The following is a 22,550-nucleotide window of genomic DNA, read 5'->3' on the forward strand; positions in this document are numbered from 1 at the left end:
GGTAAATCCCTTGAGTCCTAAATGGCCTTCAACAGACATGTCCTAATGAAGCAAAGTTTAAAATCAGTAATAAATTAATGAGAATGTGCCTCTTAGTGGCAATCATCCATCCATTCCCTCTTAGAGCACCTTTTAATTATTTTTACTAATGACAGAGTTTGGGGGTCACTGATTTCAGAAAAGAAGAAAACTTTTCTGCTTTCAAGGCAGTAATGTGCGGTCTCTATGTTCTGCATATTTGGAATAATCACTATTTATTACTTGTGGTTGTTTCTCTTTTAAATGCTGGGTGATGACATTGCTTCAGTGGGCTGAAAAGACACTTTCTAAATTTGTCTTTTTTCCTTCAGACAGAGACTGTCATTTGGGGCTGTTCGTCACTTATAGATAGTAATGACTAGAGTAATATGCCCTGCACACCTTCTCGGTCTTCACAGGGCACCTCAGTAATCTCTAAGGAATCATAGAAGTATGGAAAAAAAATGCCTGCTTTCCCCACTCCCCATCTTTCTGTTCATTGGGCTTATGCCCAGTTTATGCAGAGGATCATTCAGTCTCACTGGTGATCTTCACAGCTGCTGGCTAATGCAGGCCCCTTAAACATCTCTCCGAACCTCTAAAATTTGCTTAGGAATTTGTCAGAGTGACACCTGTTGGTAGCAATTTCATTTCTCGAAGAATCATGGAGTGAATGCACTACCCACTTTTCCTCCCTCCCTTTCCTTCCTTCCCATGGTACATTCCAAATAGGGTGACTTTCTGGGGTTACCTCTCATAGAATATAACTTACAAGTTGGGAAAGTATACTTTAAAATGTGTCTCAAAACAAATGAAGGACAATCAACATGAGTCAATTATTAGTCATCATTTTTACAGCAACCAAGCTGTAATTGGGAAATAGAGGGTGTGGTCATCCCGCTGGACAGCCACAGAGTATAGAGCAGAAGCAACTGGTCCAGAGGTCTCGGTGTGGCCACCCATGGCAAGCGCGTGTCTGCTGCTGTCCTGTGCCTTCACATCAGCCACCAAATCCATCTGATCTCTCTGCTGGCCTCAAACTTCCAGATTCAGAAACAGTGGAGAGTGCAGGAAAGCAATCAAAGAAAAATAGGTGTGTGTGTTTATTTATCTATTTATTTCTTTTTGGCTGCGTTGGGTTTTCGTTGCTGCACGTGGGCTTTCTCTTGTTGCGGCGAGCGGAAGCTACTCTTCATTGCGGTGTGCGGGCTTCTCATTGCAGGGGCTTCTAGGCACGGGCTCTAGGCACGCGAGCTTCAGTAGTTGTGGCACACGGGCTCAGTAGTTGTGGCTCACGGGCTCTAGAGCACGGGCTCAGTAGTTGTGGTGCATGGGCTTAGTTGCTCCACGGATTGTGGGATCTTGCTGGACCAGGGTTTGAACCCGTGTCCCCTGCATTGGCAGGTGGATTCTTAACCACTGTACCACCAGGGAAGTCTCAATAGGTGTATTTTGATAGCAACTTATGAGAAACGTTGGCTTCATCACTTTGCTAATTACTGTTCTAACTGGCATGCTCCCTCCTGCTTAATAAAGTAAGAAGACATCACAGGCAATGCTAGAAAATTTAGGATTAGTGAAATAAGAATAACAATAGATTTATGTTTTTAAGGATTTTGTTGAGCTTTACATTTTCAAAACTTCTCCCAATAGCGCTTTTTCCCCCGTTCAAGACTGCTGATATCGATCTATCACTCAAGAGAAAATAATATTGTCAGGGTTTGTAAAAACAATCTTGAGTGAAGGAGACTGTAGGATTAATATTTTTAAATGAATTACAGTGGTCTGTATGCACCACTTTCTTTAACGATTATTCTTGGCAGAGTGAAATATCAAACCCAGTCCAATGTGAAAATTCCGCAACAGAATGGAAGTTAGAATTCAATACAAGCAGCAAACTTGTGACAGTACGTTATTTGTTCAGAGATTTTCATAACTAAAATGCATCAGTTGTCAGCAGATTTAGTGAACACTTCTTAGTCCTTATTATTATAAGACTAGCAAGGCTCAGCCCCATCTTCTTATTTCACGAATTCTCTTCTTCAGTCTAAAACTGAAAACCTAACCATCTGAGTTCCCCAGAGGGCTTTGCAAGAAACGAACTCTTACTTGAATTAGCATCACTTTTGCAATGTTTCTAAATAAGCTAATGCAGCCCCCTTTGAGGAGAAACCCTTCTAGGGGTAAAAGAGAATGCAGTCAAGCACATCCAATCTCACCGGTGTCACTGACTGTGAAGGAAGTTCAGCAAAATTTCTTTCAACTGGTTAAACTCTGAAAGGTCATCCACACAGACAGCAAGACCAAGTTCCTCTCCCCCAGGGCTAGAACATCTTATTGACACAAGTTACCAGGCTCTGAGACCATGCGGCTGGTGAAAGATGCCTTCATTTATTTATGTATCCATATGTTTTAAAGAAGACTTTTTTCCCATTAAAAAAAATATTATTTAATTTTCCAGAAACCCTAGAGGTCTTGAGAAGAAAGACACAAATTTAAGGCTCTGTGGTTTGGATGTTAAATTGGTAACAACCATTAGAAGCGCTGCCTGAGTTAATGATGTAGGAGTTACCTGCCCTGTAGATTTGTGAGTTAGATTTTGTTGCCGTTTCATCATTTTTTGTGTTACTCAGAGAAACAAATAACTCCCCCATTTTTACTTTATGTTTTGTTTTAATGCAACGTTTATCTCTTGGCATAGGTAGAAAATAATACTTTTATTGGTGTGACCCACAATGAAGGGGCAAAAAGATGAGAAGATATAGCTCATACATGACTTTGCTGATTCAAGTTTCTGTGATTAAGGTATAGTTGAGAACATACTTTCATCCCATTCCTTGTATGATGTCTCTATGCCCTCAGAAGAGAACTGGCATTGCTTCCCCTAATTTAAATCCCACTGATCTATTGCTCTTTTATATTAACTGTCATTGCTAATCTGCCTCTTCCAGCACAAGCAGCTTCAGCTCCAAATCTCAAGGTCTAAAGACCATAGTCATTTATCTATTGAGCCCCAGGAGGACTTAGGGTAGCTCAGCCCATTAAGCAAGCTAAGTCTTAAGCAAGGGCTGCTGAAAGTTGACCTGAGACTGCCAAAATCCTCTTTGTGGTGTTTTGTTATGAGTCATAAAACTCACTTCTTCCATGGCAAATCCAACAGTATTTGTTAATTGTGTCTCTGCTCCGTGCCATAAGCTTTACCTCATCAGAGCATCTGCTTGGGCTTCATCCCATTGCTAATGATCATTTTCTACTTTCCAGTCACTAATTTTTAAGAAGCACCAGTGTGATATAGTGAAAAAATGCCCTTAAAAAGGTATCATGAGACTTGATTTCTATTCCCATTTCTGTCAATAACTATCCAAGTAATATTGAGAAAGTCCTTTGACCTCTCTGAACTTCAGTTTCCTCATCTGCAAAACAGAATTGGGGGTTCTGGGTGGGGAGGATGTACTAAATGACACGAAGGTCCCCCTGGCTGTAAAATCCCAGTTACATTTACATATAAAGAAAGGACTTTATTTCTACTATTTTAATATAACTTTTGGTGAAATGACAATTTTGCACGACTTTTAAAAAATTTATTATATATTCAGTTACCAAATCTTGGGATGACTCTTTAAAATTGGAGGAAACATAAAACAATGTATACAAAACAAAACAAAAAAAACTCTGAGTTTCACAGCATACTTTATGATTCACAGCATACTCATCATACTCTATGATTCTCTAAGGGTGCAAAAAATAATTTAAATCTTTATTAGTTACTTTTTTTTTTTTTTTTCAGTACACAGGCCTCTCACTGTTGTGGCCTCTCCCGTCGCGGAGCACAGGCTCTGGACGCGCAGGCTCAGCGGCCATGGCTCACGGGCCCAGCCACTCCGCGGCATGTGGGATCTTCCCAGACCGGGGCACAAACCCGTGTCCCCTGCATCGGCAGGCAGACCCCCAACCACTGCGCCACCAGAGAAGCCCCTATTAGTTACTTTTGAAAAATCTGGATTTCTTAGAACTTAGTGTTTAGTTTTGTGTGGTTTCATTTTGTTTGTTTTGCAACACCATACTTGAAAAATGGTCTTTATTTTCTAAATATGGAAATTAAAACACAAGTTTGGAACCTGTGGTCTCTTCTCAGTCATCTTTCTTGTGATCTCTTTGCAGGATTTGACATTGTCCACTTCCCTCTTAAACTCACTCTTCTCATTGTGCTTCTATGACCCTGTATTTCTGGGTTTTCTCTCCCTCTATGACTCTTCCTTGACTTTTCACTGGATCCTCTTCCTCTGCTCAACTTATACAGGAGAGTTTTCCCCAGGTTCCATTCTCAGTCCTCCCACTTTAATCTCTCTGTATGTGTTCCATTAGTAATCTCCTTTACTACTACATGCACATAATTTTCAAGGTTATTTCTCTGTTAAAAAATCTTAAGTGACTCTCCATTACATGTATCGTTCAAGTTCACATTACTTAACAAGGCACAGGTGGCCCCAGCCTACCTTGGCAGAATCAGTTCCAACTTTCTCTGCCACAAACACCTTCTTCTCTAGGCTTGCTTGACTAAGCACCATGCCATGAGCCCTGAGGGACATTCACATTTCTCTTCCTTTGGCTACATTATTTACCCCTCTTGGGATGTCTTTATCTTCCTCCCCCCTTTTATATCTTAGAATGTTCTATTCATTTTTAAAGGCCCAGCTCAAAGCCACTTTTCCTTCTGTAGCCTTACTGACCCAACAGGCAACATGAATTGTTCCAAGCTCTCCCCTCCCACCACTTCTGTGTATTCCTATAGGTCATTTCCATGCTTTTCTTTGGTAGGTATTGCATTATTTTAATTGTGTATCTGGTTAATTCAATAATCTGTGTATTCCTATAGGTCATTTCCATGCTTTTCTTTGGTAGGTATTGCATTATTTTAATTGTATATCTGGTTAATTCAATAATCTGTATTTTGCAGAGAAAAACAGAGAGCAACTTTATCACTATCCATTTAAGCTGATTTTATTTAATAGTTCTTCCTTGACTCTGGATCAAATCTTAGGTGGATCTTATTATTTTTCTCATATTTTTTCATGTGTGGAAAAGCTTGAAGTTATTTAATTAAAAAAAATACTTTAATCTGTTATCCAATTTAAAGATTCTCTTTTCCTCTAGTTTAGGCATGACTCAGACTCAGAAAATCCCCTTGAAGTAGCAGGGGATTTTGGTCAGATTCTTCCTCTTCCATGTACTGTCTCCTCCCCAACTCACTAGGTGCCATTTCAAGCCCAGCCAGATCAAGCAAAGGAGGTAGGATTACATGAAAAGAGTAAAATCTTAGCTGCCTTTCAAGCTTTAGGATGGCATTATCTCTTTGAGTCTGGCAAATGATAAATAATGTGTTCTTTCACTTATAGAAAATTTTTATCTTTAAATGAAAACCATTTAACTGTGGCTGCCATAACAAAATTTCATAGTTTGCTGGCAAAGAACTGAAATTTGTTTTCTCACATTTACAGAGGTTAGAATTCTAAGACCAAGGTGCCAGCATGGTTGGTTTCTGGTGAGAGCTTGCTTCCTAGCTTGTAAGTGGCTTCCTTCTTTTTGTGTCTTCACATTGCAGAGAGATAGAGAGAGAGAGAGACCACTTTCTAGTGTCTCTCTTATAATGTCTCTATTATAAGGGCACTAATCTTGTCATGAGGGCCCCACCTTCAGGACCCCATCTGAACCTACCTCATCTACCAAAGCCTCACCTCCAGGTAGAGTTAGAGCTGCAATAGATGAATTTTAGGGGGACACAATTCAGTCCATAGCACTACTGTTGCTGTTAACCTTTCACTAAGGATTTCCTGGTATGGGAAATGTTCTTTCCAGCTGAATGCTCATGATAGCCCTTCAACCCCTGGCTTTCAGCAGTCCATTCCACACAGACAGTCTGTTGAGGATACCTTGCCCCTCCAGACAGGGTTCAATTTCAAATCCTATCCTTCAAGGGCTGACTAACCCCACTGGGAAATTCACACTATCCTTCCATCAGTGGAAGCCCAACTTCCTTTTTCTGTAATATTCTCTACTCCACTCTCAGGTTATTAGCCTTCAGACATCTTCATATGAAAGTCAGGCAGCAGCTTCTGTATTCTTCATCCCCTCCCACCCCACACCGAGTACTCTGAGGAGGTTTCTGAAACTACTTGACTTGGAGGCTGGGGGAAGGAACTCCCTTTTCAAGAGTACCTTGGTGACTTTGTTTTTTTTTAACTCCCAATCTTTAGTAACATAGTCTTGAGGCAAAGCACCAAGGTAAAACCTGCTTGGCTTTTTCAAGCAACTGAAACCAAAATTTTGTGGTTGGAACATAATTAGTAGAGCGGGAAGTGGCAGACAATGAAATCAGACATGTAAGCGAGACTGAGATCCTATAGATTATGGGAGCTGATAGTGAAGAGCTCGTTTTTATTCTAAGTGCAATGGATAACCATTGGAGGTCTTTAAGCAGGGAAGTGACATGAGCAACATACTGAGATTTACATTTTAAAGATGTACCTCTAGCTGGTATATAGAGAATTTATTATAAGGGGGAAAGAGTGGAAGCTAGGACATCAAATATCAGGCTCCCAAGTAATCCAGGTGAGAGATGTAAGTGATTTGGCTTAGAATGATAGCAGAAAGAAGAAATAAAGACAATAGAAAGGAAATATGGTTTGGAAGAATAATTGAGAGCATGTGCTAAAGGTCTGAATGTGGAAGATGAGGGGACAGAGATTAAGAATGACTTCTAATTTGGGGGATGGATAAGGGTGATATTAACTGACATGGAAAATATTGAACTAAGAATAAGTTTTGGTTTTGCTTTTGTTCTCTGATCTGTGTTTAAGAACAGAAGGGATTACAGAATTCTATTTAGGTTATATTAAATCTAAGATATTTATTAATTCAAGTGGAGATGTCAAATGGCACATCAACAAATATTTAAATTTGGAACTCAGTGGTCATGGCTAGAGATAGAAGTTTAGTTGCCATGGACATATACATGGATTTAAAGCCCAGTGACTGAATGGAAACACCTAGTGAGAGAATGTAGGAGAAGAGGGACCCAGGACCTAGCTCTGGGTAATTGACATTGAGAGGAGGAAGAGTCAGCAAAGAGACCCAGAAGAATCAGAATATATCTTATTCAATAATTTCTCAATATTTAAATATATGAGTAGTGAAATAGAACCCTGTTCTTCAATCATTTCTCACCTCAGCACTAGTGAGAATCTAAAGCAGCAAGACCTAAGAGGATATTGTCTAATTTGTAGTTCAATAGGTAATTATTTGAAAATCTCGTTAAAAGTTTGGAGGAATTTCTCATAATGCTGATATTATGGAATTGGACTCATATGTATACTTAACCACAGTAGGTCATTATTATATATAGACGTTCGTATGCAGAGGTTAGGAGCATAGGCTTTTAGCATGGACCTTCACTTTTTTTTTTTTTTTTTTTTTGAGTAGGTTGCTTCTGTGAGCCCCAGTGTTTTCATCTGTGAAATGGAGATAATAATAATAGGACCTATCTCACAGGACTAATCTAAGGGTTAAATTATTTAGTAGATGTAAATACTTAGAACAAAGCCTAGAACATAATAGCACTGAAATAAATATCAACTATGAGCATCACACGTAGTTGTTATCTTCTGGGAGCTTGAGCTGTCTATAGTGTCTCCAGATTAACATAAAAATGAGTGAGAGTTTTCTAGATTCAGGAATGAATTAAGAGTTAATTTTTTTATGTCCTGGAGAGAACTAGTTGTGAACCAGGTAGAAAACAGGTTTGTCCTACAATTCTGGCACTTACCAGAATTATAGTTTTGGAAAAGTCATTTAAATCATGGGGCCCCAGTTGTCCAATTTAGAGAGTGGAGAAATGGAAGGACTGAAAATTCTTAATGATTTTCTCTAAATTTTATAAATTTTAAGATTTCTTTCTCATTTCACATGATTTTCCTTCTTTTGAGTATACACATGGATGGAATTCACTGTAAAATGGGTTAAAATCTTCCCTTAAAGTCTGTGCATAATTAGTTTTTAAGGAGCTTGAGATCATAGGGAATAACAGTGGGGTTTTTGGGGGTTTTTTTTTTTTTTGGTTATTTTTGTAGATTACAGATACCAAAGCTCCAACATAGCTGTGACTGTAAATCTGTCCAAATGTCATGCTGAGAAGCTAATGCAAGCTATTTAGGAAAATTCTTACTTCTGTTGAGTCTGAGATAATTTATTTTGTCTATCACTCATTTGTAACGTGTCTTTTAAGAAAATATATAGTGATTTCAATACATTTAGTTTAAAATTGATAAGTTTAAAACTATCTATTTGAAACTGCACATTCAGGGAGTATTTTTTTTGGATCTTAAGTTTGAATATAAATTTTTATTAGGTTGAAGACATACACAAAGTGTAATTTAATGTGCAAATATCATGAGAACAGAACATTGTAACTATTACTACTCTTTTTTCCTTTTCAAATATGTCAAAGATAAACTTCATATAGGAAAATAGATTTGGGAGATTTGACAATGCTGCTTGGTTATGATCAGATATTGGGCACTCAGTCACCCAGCCTTCTGAAGACCTTGCTTCTGACTAACTACTGGCGGCAAAACTGTCTCCCTCTTTCTTATTAGCGATGGGATCTTCTACCTAGAGATTTCAGAACAAAAGGTAAGAAAGACAGTTAATTATAGCCCAGGCCTCACATGAAGAGTTAATGTATTTTAATGCACATTAATTAATAATTAATTGGGTTTTTACCTGACTATAGCTAGAAGTATTGGGTGATGAGAAGAAAAGAGGCCCCGTTTTAATTGAAATACAACAGTCATTCTGCTATGGCTTTGTGTCCGTGGTTCTCCTTGTCTTTAAGTCAAAATCAGAAATAAAAAATCTGAAGCTTCTAAAGAGGTACACGTGACCTTTCACATAACGCAAATACAAAATCCTTTATAACTCTATATGGAGCAATGCTGTTTCAAAGCATTTTTACATGATGTGTAGGCAAGGTAGATATTATATTTTAGTATGTAAAATAAAAAGGAAAAAAGAAAGTCAATAAAGAAAAGAGGGTGGGAGAGAAGGTAGAAGAGCTCAGAAGATTTAAAAGTCTTGGTTTCATTTCACGACTAATGAAATTGAAACAGACACAAGACTCTGAGTCTTATGAATCTAACTCCAGTTCCCTCTCACCACAACATAAAACACCATCCAACTTCAGTACACCCTCAAAGAAGAACAATCAAGCTAGAGTAATCACACTTGTATGGTATCAGCTTAAGGATAGACAAGTATATTAATGGTAAGAATATGGAATACAGCAATAGGCACGCATATATGTGGCCAACTGTTTCTCAACAAAGGTATCAACATAATTCAAGAGAAAAGGAACACTTTTCAACCAATGCTTTTAGAAACAAGTACATAAATATTTAGGGAAAAGAAAATTGAACCTTCACTCCTACATTGTACCACACACAAAAATTAATTTGAAATGGATCATAGACTTAAACATCTAAAATCATGAAGCTCCTACAAGAAAATAATAAGAGAATGTTTTTGTTATTGGAATAGGCTATATTTTTTTCAAAAGGACACAAGAAACAAGAACCATAAAAACTGATAAATTGAATTTCATATAAATGAAAATCTTCTCTTCGTCAATAATTAAAAAATAAAAAGGCAAGCCATAGCCAGGGAGAAAATATTTGCAATACATCTATATGACAAAGGCTTGTATCCAAAATATGTAATGAGCACTTATAAATCAATAATAGACCAAAAAACCAATTAACCAATTAAGTTTTAAACCAAGTAAAAAAACTTGCACATAAAGTTCTTTCAACTACACTACAGATATACAGACGGCTGATAACCATATAAAAAGCTGCTCAATATCATTAGCCATCAAAAATTCAACTAAAATACACAATGAGATACCACTTCACCCCCATTAAAATAGATATACTAAAAACATAGATAAACTTCGTTTCATCTCAGAGATATAGAGAGCAGTAAAGAACATTGATCTCACCATTACCAAAAAAAAAAAAAAAAAAAATCTCAAACTTCAAATTAATTACTTTTTCTTGAATCTATCAGAAAGCTTTAACTTCAGGGCAGAAATTTCACGGATAAAAAAGAGCCCAGAATTTGTATAGTTGAGTCAAATGCCACCAGATGCCATATAAGGCTGTAAAAAGAGTCAGTTAATATGTTTAAATGAACTAATAAAGGCCAAATATCTATTGATAGGAAAGTATAAAGTCATTTGTGGCTGCAATTATAGGGTAGTCTGTGCCCTCTAACGTAATTTTTTCTCCATGAACCACACCAGATGCTCAGAGAAAATTGTGTAGATTCCTGAGAATAGTTACCTCATGACACTTGTCGGTGGGGGGGGGGGGGGGGGGGGGCGGGGAATTGCAGCCACTGTCAAAACTCCACCCAAACCCATCTCCCCTACCTCCCCTAGAGGGAGATGGTCTGCAGGGAGAATAGTCACAAAACTCTTGCTTAGGACACTGTTGGGAACCCATTAAAGCTAGAGAAAAGAAACAGAGAAAAAGTTAAGTTCTACCTCTGTGGAAGGGGCAGGAATGTGTGCTAAGCAAAATTATATGTACTCTAACTGGAGCAAGAGCAAAAAACACTTGTGAAAGCCACCCCACACTGAGATGCAGGTTCACCCTGCCTAAGAATGAGGCTTAATCAGAACAGCAGAGAGCATTTCCCCCTCCTCCACCTTCCATCACCTTGCCAGCAAGCATTGGTAATTTTAACAAAGGGATGTAGCTAGAGAGCTGTTTTCTCTCTGGGGAGAATGTACTGAGTAAAAACGTTCTGGAAAGCTCATCCACACCCTATAACTAGGGGATTTGAAGCCTGTGCAACAAACTGCAAACCCAGCCCAAATCCTGAGTATATTAACACAATCCTCCACACTAAAAGCCTAGCATAAGACTAGGCACACACATATCCAAGTATAAAAGAGTATTTATCTCATTATCTATTCTTGTATACAATATGTCCAGCTTCTAACAAAAATTTACAAAGCATGTGGAAAGGCAAAAAAAAAAAGAAAAGAAAAAAGTTTGAAAAGACTTTTTTCATCAGAACCAGGGTCAAATATGACATTAATGTTGGAAATATCAGACAAAGAATTTAAAATAACTATAATTAACATGTTAATGGCTCTTAATGAAAAGGTATACCACATGTAAGATCAGATAGATATTTTCATGGGAGAAATAAAAACTACAAAAATCAAATGGAAATGCTAGAAATATAAAACAAAAACAGAGATGAAGACTGCCTTCAATGGACTCATCAGTACACTTTATTCAAACAAGGAAAATATCAGTGAACTCACAGATAAGTCAATAAAAATTACCCAATCTGAAACACAAAGAGAAAAAAGTGAAAACCGAGGGAGTGTCCATGAGTTGTGGGACTATATCAAACAGTCTAACATACATGTATAATTAGAATTCTAGAAGAAGAGAGCAAACAGTGTCAAAGTATTACTTGAAAAAATAGTGGCTGAGAATTCTCCAAAGTTAATGACAAGACACTAAACCACAGATTTAAGAATCTCAGAAAAGCATTTGGTTTAGGAGGGGGAAGGGAACACCTATACATATCATATTCAAATTGCTAAAAACCAAAGACGAAAAGAAAATCTTGCAGAGAAAGAAGACACATTACCTACAGAGAAATAATGTTAAGAATTACAGTAGACTTCTCATCAGAAACCATGCAAGAAAAGATACAATAGAGTGATATCTTTCAAGTACTGGAAGAAACAGAAAGACTATCAATTTAGAATTCCATACCAGTAAAATATAATCCAAAAATTAAGGAGAAATAAATATTTTCTCAAACAAGCAAAAAGTTAGTGAATTTTTAAAAATTAGTGAATTTATTGCCAACAGGCCATCTTGAAAATAAATACTCAAGAAAGTTATTCAGGCAGAAAGAATGTAAGAAATTTAGATTTACACAAAATATGAAGAGCATTGAAACAGGAATAAATTAAGTAAATTAAATTTATGTTTTTCTTAACTTTTACTGCTCTAGAGATAACTGGAGCAAAAGATAACAGTGCTGTTCATAGCACATGTAAAAGCTAAAATATATGACACAGTACAACAAAGGATGAGGGGAAGGAATTAGGAATACACTGTTATAAGGTCCTTACTACATGTGAGGGGGTATAATATTGTTGGAACATAAACTCAGTCTTCATCAAGATAGGCAATACTCTGTGCTATTAAACAAACTTTACCATATGTAAAAGAAAATAATTCACACAAAACATGTTCTAAGACCATAATGGATTTCAACTAGAAGTCAGTAACTGGAAGATATCTAGAAAATTCTCCAATATTTGAAAAGTAAGCAACACACTTCTGAAAAGACTGAAAACACAAAATATTGACAAGGGTGTGGAGCAAATGAATCCCTTTTATATAATGATGGTGAGTGTATAAACTGACCCAAACTTGGAGAACTGTTTGTCAGTTTGTTAAATATATGCTTTTCATATGACCTGGCCTTTCAACTCCTAGTATTTACCTAAAGGAAATCAAAACATAGGTCCACATAAAACTTGTAAAAGTATTTTTATTGCAGCTTCATTAATAATTGTTCCAAACTGGAATCAATCCAAAAGTGTGCCAGAAGGAAGGAAGATAAATAAATTGCTGCATATAATGCAATGTAGTACTATTAGGTAATAAAAAAAGAATGACCTACTGATACATGCAACTAGAGAGATAAATCTCAAAAATCTCTCAAAAAATAGCATAAGTAAACACATACTGGGTAGTTCCATTTATCTGAAGTTCAAGAACGTACTAAACTCTTGTTGATAGAAACAAAAGAGTGTCTGTGGGTGAGAGAGATTGATGCAATGGAGGATGAGGAAACTTTCTGGGTTATAGCAGTGTTCTTTGATTGGGGTGTTAGTTATATATTTGTGTGAATTTGTCAAACTCATTAAAGTACTGGCTGTGAATCTAACTCTATGTAAACTTTACCTAAAATAATAAAAGAATGTTTAAAATTTCTTTAGCAGATAGTATTACAGTATTAGTCAAATTTTAAAAACAAGAGACAATAAATTAATAATATGTACAAAAACACCTTAAAAGAAACTAAAATTAATCATCAGCTTATTTTACCCTTAAATAAATAAAATTTCCAAAGCAGTAGAATTTAAAGTTTCCTAATACTCTAATTAGTTTAAAATCATAATGGAGACCTGGTAAAAGTTTAGATTTTAGAATGTTTAAACAATGGACAAAAATATAAGTTAGCATCTTGTATATTTCAATTATCCATCTTCTTCCTTCAATGCTATAATTACCATCTTTTACCATAATTAATCAAGATTTACTTAAGTGTAAATAACAGATACCCAAAAGTATGGCTTACACAAACTTACTTTTCAATTTCTATTAATTTTCAAAGAATATTCTTGGAGGAAGATATATATATCTTCAGAATCTGTTAAAAAATCGAATGTTTATTTATGGCTGACAAAATTTATTCTTATAGCAGATTTTGTCCCTTCATAGCATTGTTTTTTAATGGGGCACTGTGTGATGGATATTAATTGTCATTTAAAAATTTGTTTTACTTTTGGTTTTTCATTTGATTACAAGAAATTTGTTAACTTTCTTTTTGTGATACTTGATAGGGCACTGTCTCGTGTATTAAAAACGGATGACTTCCCAAAGTGCAGTATGTCTTTACTTCTTGGCTAGCTTCCCATGTGGAAAAATAAGTGTTCATAATTATCTGAAGAAGAGTGTTTGCATATTACTCCTTAAGCATATAATTATCTCATATTTTGGGAAGCATTTTATGTGTAGGCCTACAGCATACTGTATGTTTTCTTTAAAAGGCAAAGTAGCTAAAAATGAACGTGTGGAAAATGTGACAGTCATACCATGCTAGCTGTATTTGTTACTGTGCCACTATATGATTTAAAAGCCACTAATGCAAAAGGAAAGTGCATGGTACTTGCTGTGTGTTTCTAATTGGCACAATTTGCTAATACAGTCCTTGACGCCAGAATTCTGTTGTTCACATATCTGATTTAATATAATTAAATGGCAGGCACTTTTTCCTTGCAATTTTGGAACATCAGAACAAACAGAAAGAAAGGCCATGCACGTGAATACTAATTAATACCAGTTCTTGCTAAATATAAATTGCCTTCCTCAAAGGCAACTATGATAAAGACACTTACAAACAAATGCACGAAAAATCTATTTTCTAGAATAGAATTTTATCAAGATTTTCTCTGATTCTCTCCTTCAGCCTCCAAATATACAGCAGCTTGAGCTTTGGAACTGTGATTAAGTAAAACCTTTTCTCATCCCTCACCTAATTCCACTCACAAGAATCAATATCCATGCTGGCTTTTAATGAATGGGAAGCTACTAGAAAGTAGGTGAAATTTGAGCTCTAAGCTGAGATAAGCCCACCCCTCTCCATACACAGTGCTGTCTTTCCCCCTCTTTTCCTTCTCCCCACCCAACTGCCTGGCCCCAAACCCTTGACGACAAGGATTTTTCTTGATGACAAGACTCCTCAGTGCAACCCTAAATTCACTCATTCATCCATTCCTCCATCCACCAAAGATTTATTGAGCATCTACTAGGTGTCAAAGACATGTTAAGTACTAGGAATAAAATATTAACCAAGATATTCCATACCTTCAGGAAGTTTATAGTTTAGTGAGGAGAAGTGAATCAACTATAACAATATAGAATGAAAAGTACCATACTGGGGTGTTATGAGAAAGCTTCAGGATGTCTAGAGAAACATTCCTTTAAGAGATGAAGTTTGTGATGAGCCTTAAAGGGTGAGAAGTTACTGAAATGTAGTGGGAAAGGAGAGCATTTCAGGCAGAGAACTAACTACAAATGAGAAAGGTGCTGCTCACCCCAATGTATAGAACATTGTTATATAATACATTAGTAAATGGATGTAAAAAATTAGCTGGATATAAAAAATTAAGTCATGGGAAGCAATAATATTCTCTCCTTCTCCTGAAACAGCTAGGAAATTTCTATTTAAATACTTGCATAAGTCCATCTATAACCTGTGCCTTGAGAATTGGCCTCTTCCTTGCAGAATTATTTACCACATTGTTTGCATCTTTCTTGTCAGAAGATTTGGTATGTTTTCTTTTGTCATACATTGAGAAATATACTCTTATTTGACTTGGCAATCTGCAAGCCCAGAGCTATATTTAAATATAAATCATTGGGCCTGTTGTAATTTTTTTCGTCAACCACATTTTGTTGAAGAATATGTTTTTTGACCTCTCTAACTTTATTTCCAACCATCCTGTTATGCTGTGTGTCACCACAGATCATTTTTTTACAAGTATATATACATTGAAAATACTTATTTCTATAGTAAATTCTTACAAGATAGTCTCACTTGGGCCTTGATACAATGTTGCTGAGAATTAAATTACTTAATATGCTTGAAATAGAATGCACATTCTCCTAATCACTCATTCTTCATTTTCAAAAATCACAGAGATGGCTTGTAAGAAACAATGTAACATTCATAAAACACATAAAGTCATTGTTCTTTACTTATCAAAAAAGCCAGCAATACTTTCACTGATAGCCTTTATTTTAAAATCAGCATTACTGCATTCATGACAAAGCTTGCATAAGGAAAGGTTTAAAAAACATAGTTTGCTAAAAAACACTCTGTATTTCTACAACAAAATTTGTTTCCATCCACATATTTATATTAATAATGCATGTCATGAATGAGTTGTCTATAAGTGTTAGGCTACATTCCATGATATATTTGCATTTCCAAAATAAAAAGAAATATTCAATATGAATTTTAAAATGTGTCCCAGTCCTGATAATTCTTTTCTCCCCCACTTTTTATTATTCAAAATATAATTTTAACTAGTTTAAAACCTGGAGAAGTTAAAGAAGCATCCTTAAAATGAAGAATCAGTCTGTGCCATATCTTTTTGAGAATAAAATGTTCTAGGAGATCATAATGGAACAAAATGCTCACTGGAAGACAGCAATTATAGGACAAACAGTACATTCATCAGAGTGCTTGCTGCCACAAATAAATTGAAGGTCCAAATGGCATACATAATCCAAAATTAAAGTTTTTTCAAAATCATAGTCTAAGAGAAGGAAGAATCATATTTATCTTGAAAGAATAGATGTGATATTTCATTATAAAACTGAGAAAAAATACAGCTAGAATTGTGTTAAATAAGCAGCATAGGACTTAAAGCCCTTTTATATTTGATTCAGTTTTCATCACATACCACTTGTCATTCACCTTCCTCCTTCTTCCCTTCTTCATTTTTTCCATCCTTTTCTTTCCTTTCTTTCTTTCTTCCTGCCCTTATTCCTATATATGTTGGACTTACAAATGCATAGATAATACAAGAATAATAATTCAATAGTCAAAGTTATTATGACTTCATATTTTGTACTGATTCTCAGTGTGCCTGCTTTCTATTTTTTCTTCATTAGATAAGGGTCAGACCCTTTCAGGTTTCATAAATTTCTAACCACCAGAACCTTTTAAGTTCTAAGTCTTAAAAGGCAGATGCAAATCAATTCTACTTGATACCAGAAATAAATACAGACATAAGACTTTCAAAAAGGAAGTTAGAACACTGTACTTTCTTCCTTATTCATTTTATTCTCATTAATTCTAACAAGAAGACATTATTTGCAATGATTTGCAAATATTTTATCAGATCCTCATTAGTAGTGAAGTGAGAAATATTTAACTTTATTCCATAGCATTTGTCTTATTTACGTCTTTTCTGATTAATTTTCAAAGTTGCAGTTTGAAATAGATTTATTTTATTTTGTTATGTTGATATGTAATTTTCTTTATCCCGATATCATAAAAAAAAACACTGGAAAATACGTTCAGTTGAAATAGGTGCCTATGATCTTTCCAGTGGTTGAAGAAAAAACTTATATGCAGACTTTCCCGTGCAACCTCTAAAATATATTTATCAGCAGTTTTACTGATCAACAGCCAAAGGTTTATAAACCCACATGTTATTAGTTTTTAAGCACCAGAGGATAGAACAGTGATAATATGAAAAAGAAAGAACTCATTAGTTTTTAATAGAGCATTGGACGGCACAGATTTTGCATCCAACTATTTACCCAGGGTTTCTCACCATGCTCTACGAAACTGCTGCTCAATAAATAATAAAAGATTAGGGCTTCCCTGGTGGCGCAGTGGTTGAGAGTCCGCCTGCCGATGCAGGGGACATGGGTTCGTGCCCCGGTCCGGGAAGATCCCACATGCCACGGAGCGGCTGGGCCCGTGAGCCATGGCCGCTGGGCCTGCGCGTCTGCAGCCTGTAAAAAAACGTTAAAACCTTAAACCTGGAAAACTTAGAAAAAAATATTAGAAAAATTTTTTTGAGATTATAAAAATCCTCAAATGATTTACTTGAAGAGACACCTTCATTGCTTCCATGTGCAAGGACTAATGATGGCCAGGGGCCTGGGATAGGTGAGGAGCGCTTCTTGGGAAACATAGTCAGAGGTATGTGATAAAGCAGGCCCTCCGCATGACTCTCTCACTGTCACCCGCATATCTTTTTACCATTTGCTACAAGAAAATGATAGTCTATATACGTATTTATCTACTGGGACTGTTACGACCGTGATTTTCTTTTTCCAGGACAGGCCTTTTTGTTCTAAGCAACTCAGCTTCTAGGCAGGGTGACTGCAATGAGTTTTCATGTCTAGAGCGTAGACAAAATAAAAGAAGATTCTAATTAAAGGATCTGCTCTTAGGCTATTGACATCTGCAGAGACAAGATTTCACAGTCACTTTGGCTCTGTCTATACCCGCTCTGGCGTTCTACACAGACTCTTTTAATTAGGATGTCATGTCTTTAATAATCTGACATTCATTTCTTCCCTCTCCTTCTAAAGGTAATGGATCTTTGATAGTTGCTCAGATGCTTATTGAAATGAGATTGGATGTGCCTTTCCTACTGAATCAAACCTGAAGGTATATTTACCTTTGTCCCAACCAGGAGATGAAGATGAGGGCTGAGTTTCAATTTGGTCCCTTTTATCCACTGAAACAGCAAAAAGTAAATACATCTGAAGAATGATTGTCTGGAAAATCTATGAAACCAGCAGGCTGCACGTCTTCTCTATAAAGCCAAGTTGTTCACTAAATATTTCATCCATTTGCATTTGATCTTACAAACAAGTATAAAGAAATGAGAAGCAGTAGGCAGAGAGATGGAAAACCCTCTCTCTCCCAGGACTTGGCACAGTTCCTCACTTATCATTGGACTGCACAGTGGAATGTTATTTCTCAATGCCTTGAATTGTTTGAAACTATTAATGAATATGGTGTCCCCACAAGAGTTAAAAGTCTTGTTTCCAGGACTTATCTCGCAGTGGTACAGTAGGGTGTAAGTACTACTCTAGACTCAGACATCTCTGCCTTTACGAACTGCATCTCTAGCTGTGACTAGCCCTGTAATCTTAATCTCTCTGAGCCTCAGTTTTCTCCTTTGCAAGTAGGGTAATTTCAAGATTTAGCTCATAAACTGTGATAAAAATTAAAAAAATAAAGCCCTTAATGCCTGGCACACAGTGAGCATGCAAAAATTTCTATAAGATTTTCACTGGTTATTGATCTTATAAAATTTATTCTCTAATCACCAATAATGTTAATCACATATCTGTTATGGCAAAGATACCGAAGAATGTAATACAGTAGGAAATAAAAACTAGTAAATAAGTTTTTAGGATATTCCTAAGGACAGCAAAAGATAGCAGCAGTAGAAAATTAGGGAAAAGAAAACAAATTTCTATCAACTGCTATTGGGAAGAAAAGATAAAATTAGGGAGGGGAGAGAAGAAGGAGTTAGGGAGAGAAGAAATAAGCATTTATCAACAGAAATTATTTTCAAAATAATGTTTTTCTAAAGTAGAAAAAATTTGTACATCTTTCAATTCAATATTTTGAGAGGAATGATTGGGTTAGAAGGTTAGTGTTGTGTAAAAATATTTATTCTTTTTAACAACAAGGTCATTGACATATTCAAACTCTTAAAATGATACATGGTTTACTGCCTATGGGGAATTCATAGAAATATTTTGACAAAAAATATGGAAGAAAGTTAAATTCTAATTTTTGGTGCTATTAAAATTGTCTATGATGAGTGTTCACCGCTCAGGCTTTTCCATCCATAGATCTGGCTAATAACAGCCATGTGCTCCAGAGGTTTAGTTACTTCATTAGAGAGAATCTGAAAACCTTCCCTTTTCCCTGTGGTTTATGTTGTATTTCAAGGGGAACTGTGTCACCATCTTTTTGCCTTCATCTTTGGAGAGCTATACAATGTATTGCCCACTTTAGAGAATTTTTCCAAAACTCTCAAATCTGTTCTTCGGGCAATATGATGCAATGTTTTTGTTGTTGTTCTTTATTTATTTTACTTTTTTGAACATTCACTCTGCTTCTTCTCAAGATTAAATATTCTACGTTTATCTGCATTGATTTCTGGCGTTTGCCGTCTTTTAGCCCAGGTACATAAGTGATCCAACTTCTGCTTCTGACTGCATAGTTCTTTTTTACTGTTCTTCTGACTTTATTGCAATATCAGGTATCACTGCTGTGGCATTTTTCCTTTGGGCCACAGTATAAAGTCAATCCAATGTATATAGCACAAATCTCTCTGGGTTTGGGTCTTCTCTGATAATTGCTGCATGTTTTTAAAAGATAAGCTTGAGTACTTTATGTTGAGTATTTACATCTCTGAAGATAAGGAATAACCTCTTTAGAAGATAATTATCCCCGAATTTTAATTCTAATATTAAAAGTAGCCCTTTCCAGAATCTTGTAAAACCAATCAGTAGAAGCCTTCTGTCTCCTCAAACTATAAAACAGGATCAAACAGTTGTGTCTTTTACTTGTGCAAATGCAGATCCCTTAAAAGGCATAAGCCTTCTTTTACCTTAGTGTGTATTTTGAAAAATCAATACCTAGCTGATATTAGTAGCTCTAATCAACTGGGGATTTTAATCAGAAGGTCTAGAAATTTTGGAGAAGAAAGAATTTTAGGGAAGAGCCAATTTTATAGAGTACTGAATTCTCTGGTCATAGGGTAAGAGGAGAACGTAAAGGAAAATTGTGAGGAATAGAGGTGGCAGAATTCTGACTAATTTTTGACAGAGGTTCTAATTGTGTCTTAATGAATAAGAGATATTGTTGCAGAGATAACATTCCATATAGATTTTGATGTGCCTATTTATTTCCTTTATACATTTTACAATTGAGCTGCTTGATTTATTTCTTATTAATTAGTAAAATCTCTTTGTGTACTAGGAGTAGCCCATTATCGTATGTGTTGGAGACATTTTAAATTATATTATCTATCTTTTGATTCTGCTGCTGATGTATTTTCTCTAAAAACATTGAAAATATTCTCTGTAATCAAACCTCTCAGTCTTTTCCAATACATCTGTGTTACCTTGTGTTCTTCCCTGCTCCATATCTATGCATAGATATAAATATATTAGATAAGTAGATATAGATAGATAGATAGATAGATAGATAGATAGATAGATGGAGATAGACATGGATAGATAGTTAAGAAGAGAGAGGGAAAGTTCTGGTCCTGGTAGAATAAAGAGATAGAGATATGAGTGGGGTAGGAATAGGAGTAATGATAGCATTAGGGTTAGGAGTAGATATAGAAATAGAGATAGGTAGAGGTAAGTAGTCCTTAGGAAATTTATTCATGTAATTTTAGTTTATGGCCAGAACCATTCATTTATCCACTTATTCCTGCTCCACTGTCATATTGCTCTGTTTGCAGCTTTATAATGTCTTATTAACTGATAGGGGAAGTTCTTCCCTTATATTCTTTTACAAAATTTCTTGGCAATTCTTACACTCTTATTGTTCCATATATATTTTGTAATAATGTTTTTAAATTTCATTCTTTTTTTATCTTTATTGGAGTATAACTGCTTTACAATGTTGCATTAGTTTCTGCTGTACAGAAAAGTAAATCAGCTATATGTATACATATATCCCCATATGCCCTCCCTCTTGAGCCTCCCTCCCACTCTCCCTATCCCACCCCTCTAGGTAATCAGAAAGCATCGAGCTGATCTCCCTGTGCTATGCAACAGCTTCCCACTAGCCATCCATTTTACATTTGGCATTGTATATATATCAATGCTACTCTCTCACTTTGTTTTATTTTGCAGCACTATTTGCAATAGCCAGGACATGTAAGCAACCTACATGTCCATCAACAGATAAATGGATGAAGAAGATGTGGCACATATATACAAAGGAATATTACTCAGCCATAAAAAGGAAAAAAATGAGTTATTTGTAATGAGGTGACTGGACCTAGGGTTTGTCATACAGAGTGAAATAAGTCAGAAAGAGAAAAACAAATACCGTATGCTAATGCACATATATGGAATCTAAAAAAAGGTACTGATAGGTGGTAGGGCAGGAATAAAGACACAGACATAGAGAACAGACTTGAAATTATTTTGATCAGCTAAAATGAGCTGCTTTGGAATTCTGATGCAGTTTTATTGTGTGTATATAGATTGGGATTGTTTTACATCCTTGTAATATTGTCTTTCCAACCAGAAACATGGTATGTCTTTCTGAATTTTAAACATTCTTAGTTCAAATTCCATCTCTTACTTGTTATTTAATATTAGGCTTGTTAGTTTTGTTCCCTTAACATCAATTTTTTCAGCTAAATTTGGCCTAAAAATAACTTCTTACAGGATTATTAAGAACTCTACAAAGAAAACATCTGATTTCATTTTAGAAGATAAATTTAACGCTTAGCACAACAGGCCTGTACATTCCATTCAATCTTAGCCCCACTTCTAGCAAAAGAAGGGAAGTGAAGGAATGGATATAGAAAGAGCATAATTTTAGATATTTATGAGCCACTTTCTACCCCAATAATAGTATTCATTAATACTCTATTAATATGGTATTCACAAATTTTACTACTTGCATCAACCTTTAAAATATGTCACTATATTTTTTCACTGCTTCTTACAAAGAACCTCTAACCTCTGTAGAAAATGAAGCAGTGACTGTGATGTTGAAAAATGTTCAGTTAGTCTCAATACACAATATAACTTGAAGGAATGGGGCCTCCAAGTTCTTAAAACAAAACATACAAATGACCACAGCAACAAAACCCTCTTCTTGGCCCTTTAATGCAATAGGCTGGATCATGTCTTCGTTCCAGGGTTTGGATTTCCTCTTAACTCATACTTAAAAGTTCTTTACTTCCTTTATCCTCCCCCTTAAGGTGAGCTTGTGGTCTTCAGTTTCTCCTTTGGGTCTGGCCACAGTAACTTACACACTTCAAGCATCCAGCCTATGCCAGCCTGGAGAGCACCTTGTAACCAGACTTGTCCTGTCCTCCAGAGACTAATCTACTGTCTCATCCTGTG

The 22,550-nt window shown here is 35.8% G+C and overlaps 1 long non-coding RNA gene across 1 annotated transcript; it reads left to right on the forward strand.

The window, feature by feature from the left end:
* Positions 1-975: 975 nt before the first annotated feature.
* On the forward strand, positions 976-4,577 carry LOC141278803 (uncharacterized). Its single transcript, XR_012332086.1, has 3 exons — positions 976-1,111; positions 2,720-2,823; positions 3,806-4,577. It is a non-coding gene; the product is annotated as an uncharacterized lncRNA (long non-coding RNA).
* Positions 4,578-22,550: the final 17,973 nt, after the last annotated feature.

The sequence above is a fragment of the Tursiops truncatus genome, chromosome 5 (genome assembly GCF_011762595.2).
Source record: "Tursiops truncatus isolate mTurTru1 chromosome 5, mTurTru1.mat.Y, whole genome shotgun sequence".
NCBI lineage: Eukaryota > Metazoa > Chordata > Mammalia > Artiodactyla > Delphinidae > Tursiops > Tursiops truncatus.